Below are 5017 nucleotides of genomic sequence, written 5' to 3' on the forward strand. Positions count from 1 at the left end.
TATTTCTTTTTTTTTCCCTTTTCTCTTTAAGGCTGCTCCCTTCCTCATCTCGCGTCTCTTTGCCGACGCGGTCGTTTCCATCCTTCTCCCTCGCGCCCCTTTGTGCTCTTCTTTTTCTAAGCTTCTCTTTCACCGTTGCATTCTTTTGTTGCGTTAATTATGCGAAGGACTCCCACGACTCAAGAATGCCGCTCAAGATCATGAACTACGGTCGTGTCAGTCGACGACTTTTCTAATTATTCTCAACCGTCTTTATCCCCGTCTTCCTCGCTCGATTTTCACGTTTTCCAGCTGAATATTTTTTTTTTTTGTATTTATTTGTTAAAATTACAATCAATTCTCGCGTTGAGAATTTTCAGTAATTTTTCTGGCGTGGCGCAGTGACATGGCTGATTATTTATAATAAGTTAATACTTATTATAGATAAGTATAATTTATAAGTAAGTATTATAAATAAGTGAATATTACTTAGTTTAGATAACTAATTGAATCTAGCGTTTAGGTCTAGCGGGTAGTGCCTCTTCATTCCAGCTGAATATAAAATCGATAGATGTTTGGAGTGGATCCTCCGTGAAATTGCTTCAAGTTCACCTGACATCGCACTTCATATTTGTAAAATGATTCCAACGATTCCAATGAAATTTAAATAAGGCCAACCGTTCGACCACGTGAATTTATTTATTCGTACTTTTTTTATTATTTGTATTATACAGGGTGATTGGTAACTGGTGGTACAAGCGGAAAGGGGGTGATTCTACGCGAAAAAAGAAGTCGAAAATATGGAATAAAAATTTTTCGTTTGACGCTTTGTTTTCGAGAAAATCGACTTTGAATTTTCGCTCGGTACGCGTGCACTTTATCACGTCTCGTTATGTAGATCGTTGTCTCGATGGAAAAATTAAAAAAAAAAAAAATTAAAAAAAATTTTTATTCTATATTTTCGACTTCCTTTTTCGCGTAGAATCACCCCCTTTCCGCTTGTACCACCAGTTACCAACCACCCTGTATATATATCAAATCCATCGTTAATATTTTACTATACTCGTTTGCTCTTCTAAGGTTTATTTCTACTTTTTATCTGGTCTTAGATTACATTTCTCGTAACTCGTCTTTTGCAATTCCAAACATATTTAATTTCGTATCATTTAATAATATATAGCTTCATGTATGATGACAAAAATTTGCCGCTGTCCAAACGAAACGTATGGAACCTAAGGGAACGCTTCGTTGGACGGTAAGAAAAGATGCAAATATCTTTGGTGGTCGTTGCAATTACCTTCGAGCGTTTTGTGTTTGATAGTTGGATCGTTAAAAAATTAGGCCTTTAGTGTCACATTTCTATCGAAAGAAAATTAAAAAAGATTAAAAGAAGATTAAAAAGGAAACACCCAACAGATCTCACAAAGGACATAACCTAACATACAAACACTTACCACATTAAAGAAATAAATCAATCAAATTCGAAGATGGTATTCCACTGGGGATAGCCATCCACATATTATATTATTATACCACTAAGCTATAATATTTTACCAAATGTCCTACTGGACAAATTGTAAAATGTAAATAAATAAAAAAAAAATATATTTCTATCGAATAACAATTAAATTGATGTGACATGGTTTGGACGTTTCGTTACGAAAATTAGAAAGGTTTCGTAGTCTTCAATAACGTGAGATTTGTTACAGTCATATGTTCTTGACATAAAATATGACGTGAATTACACTTATTGCTAGATACCGTTCATCTATTTTTCACGCATGCGCAGATTTTATGCTACGTGGAAAAGAACGAAGTGCTGTGAAACGCGAGAAAACACACGTTGACCGCAAAAACGAATGAACGAGCAGCTCTTTAATCGACAATGGTTTTTTAATAAAAACAGGTTGACTTTGCTATTTCGAGTTCGTTGTCGTCGAAAATGTAAACAGTATTTGATAGCTTTTTCTTTTACTTCTTTCGTCTTTTAACCTTTCGCAATTCTTTCGAAAGATCGTTCGATTCGTATATCTGATAAATAATTATTCCATTCCTTTTTCCCAGTTGCATTAAATTTAGATAGCAGAAGCATTTGAATATTCGTTATTAAAGTAAATGAATTATCGATGGTAATTTTTGAACGTTATTATGTAAAAGAAATATTATATAAGACGCATGAAATATTTTTATATGTTGGAACGTTGTTCGCTCGTTTCGAATTTTTTTACCAAGCTGGAAAATAAGTGTTCTACTAAATCGATGCGACATAGATTTACCGGGATATTCGTTGTCAGTGATGTATTAAAATTCAATATTAGACGCCCACAGCGTCTCATCTTTAGCTGACCTTTGCCACATTTGGAGATGCCACAGGTACGCCGAATATCGGTGATTCAGCTCTAAGATTTCATGAAACTAATATTGTAGAATCTAGGATCGCGTATATCCATTAACATTATATCTACGATCGTAACTAAATAACAATCAAAATCGAAATAATAGTCTTATACAGGGTGGTTGGTAACTGGTGGTACAAGCGGAAAGGGGGTGATTCTACGTGAAAAAAGAAGTCGAAAATATAGAATAACAATTTTTCGTTTGAGGCTTTGTTTCCGAGAAAATCGACATTGAATTTTCGCTCGGTACGCGTGCACTTTATTACATCTCGTTATAACGGATCTCACTGTAGATCGTTGTCTCGATGGAAAAATTAAAACAAAAAAAAGAATTAACGTCTGTATAAAAATATATTACGTTTGTAATAATTAAGGAATTCATACGTTTTAAGAAACAGAAATCTAAATATTCCAGATATGAGAAATATAATTTACACGGATAGTGACGCATTTCATTTGCACGGATTATGTCGCTTAAGTATCGAAGTCGCAGCGAGGTTGATAACGCGAGTACGAGTTACGAAAAACGTATCCCCTCTGAAACAAATATTGTACATTGTACAATGTTGTATAATATATACACTAAAATATGATGGGAGTGCACGATTCTAAAGATTGCGGGAATTTTTTTTTTTTAATATTTATTAAAATTACAATCAATTCTAGCGTTGAGAATAAGATTGCGGGAATGAACCGCGATATGTAACCTATGCAACGCGAACTTAAACTAGTGCGTCGCGAAGTTGAACTTACGCGACGAATGCAGACTCTGTAAATATCTCGTAACAGCGGCAGTTTAGCCTCGATGATAAGTGTACAACGGTTAAAAACGATCGTTTGAGGGATCGCAGAATTATTATTATTATCATTTAATTTATACTTTACAATTTGTCCAGCTGGACATTTGGTAAATTTTTCTAACTCAATTGCTGAATATCATGTGGATGGCTCTCCCCAGCGGGATACCATCTTCGAGTTTGACTATTTTATTTCTTTAGTGAGATTAGTGAGATGTTTTCTTTTTAGTCTTCTTTGTACGAGGGTTTTGCTCGCTTCAGCTGGTTTGGATGTGTTGCCGTTCTTTCCTTGTATTTTTTTGCGTACCTGCCAATTTCTTCTTTGATGACCGAAGAATGTAAAATCAAAAGATCGATTGTAGCGAAACGTAACGAACTGGTTTATCGAGCACGTCGATTATCTTAAGAGTAAGGTAAATAAACAGTTGGATGAGTGTCTGCGCGATGGGGTCGTTCAGCTCTCCTTGTCCGAATATACGAGTCCGATAGTTGTAGTTAAAAAGAGAAATGATCCAGTGCGATTATGCGTAGACTATCGTAAAATATGGAAGCTACAAGGCGCAAAGATTTTCTCCACTCTTGATTTAAACAATTTTCCATGCACCTGTCACGTAAAGTTGATACTTGGATTGTAGTAAGAAGGCTGAGTCGTAACCCAACTACTAATTTTCCTATAAATTTATATAAATTATTTTTACTTATATAAGTTATTATACAAGTGTACGAATATATACGAACAATAGTAAGAACATGAAACGATCTATACGAACTTTAATCACAGATGCCTTTCGAATATTGATACAAACAACAAAAAGTGGCTATTTTTTATATATCGAAAAAAGTTTAAATGGAATGAGAGAGAATCATATTATTGTACCTTTGAATATTAACGATTGTTTTGGTTTAAAAAGTCTAAAGGCAAGTGAATTCAGAACAGATTGTTATTGCCGTTTCTTGTAATCTTCAGCCGGAGTTACATAAGAAGGTTAACTTTTTGTGGTAACGTCCGCCGATGTATAAACGTGTTCCCTAGGATATTATTGTTATTATTTTTTCGATCGGCATAATAGCGTTAAGCGAACGACGATTATAACTGACATACACTATCTCTTGTATTTGTATTGATTTTAATACAACTGACTATTACAAATTCTACCGTTCGTTTCTTTATCAAACAAACCCACACGTTTAATCCATCTCATATGTATATTTATTATAAAACAGATACTACGTAAAACTAGTTTCTATTCACGTCCGTTATGATTTATTTAAAAAGAAATAATTATTGACAGACACTGCAGAAATGTAACAAATTGTCGCTTTTAATGTAAGAATTGAAATAACAAAATTACGAATTTTGTCACTAGATGGCATTCTTGTACAGGAACGTTACTAAATTAGGCTAACTCTGAAGTAATGCCATAAGGCAGTTCCGGGGTTGGAGCTTGTAAGGTTAAAAGGACGGATAAAGGAGGTACTTTTAGTGCCATCTACCAACTCCCATATAACCCAGTAACACATTAATGGATATGCGTAATAACATCTTCCCCTCCTCGCGGAAAAAAGTGGTGGTATTGACAAAATCCGCAATCACTTAGTTGCTAACCCAATATTAATTATCTTAAGAGTTCAGTGTCTCGATAACTAATCATGGAATAAATATATCTGCTTGCCGATTAATTTCCTTTGCATTCTTGGCAGTAGAGAGCGAAGAAAATAATGAGAAAAAATCGTGAGAAGGTGCGTTCGAATTTATCGGAACGAACGATTTTCACTTCGAACGCTTGCTTTGAACAAACGTGGCTGTAGCAGGCAACCACTTTCTTCTAGGAACATATTTTAAAT

At 34.6% G+C, this 5017-nt stretch overlaps 1 long non-coding RNA gene across 2 annotated transcripts; it reads right to left on the bottom strand.

Moving 5' to 3' along the window:
* Positions 1–900: 900 nt before the first annotated feature.
* LOC126869774 (uncharacterized) lies at positions 901–4483 on the bottom strand. Of its 2 annotated transcripts, XR_007690995.1 has the most exons (3): positions 4275–4483; positions 1434–4201; positions 901–1338 (listed from the first exon to the last, which is right to left on the bottom strand). It is a non-coding gene; the product is annotated as an uncharacterized LOC126869774 (long non-coding RNA). The 2 variants fall into 2 exon arrangements; XR_007690994.1 differs by having other exon boundaries at positions 1434–4483.
* Positions 4484–5017: the final 534 nt, after the last annotated feature.

This window comes from Bombus huntii, chromosome 9 (genome assembly GCF_024542735.1).
Source record: "Bombus huntii isolate Logan2020A chromosome 9, iyBomHunt1.1, whole genome shotgun sequence".
NCBI classification, from domain to species: domain Eukaryota; kingdom Metazoa; phylum Arthropoda; class Insecta; order Hymenoptera; family Apidae; genus Bombus; species Bombus huntii.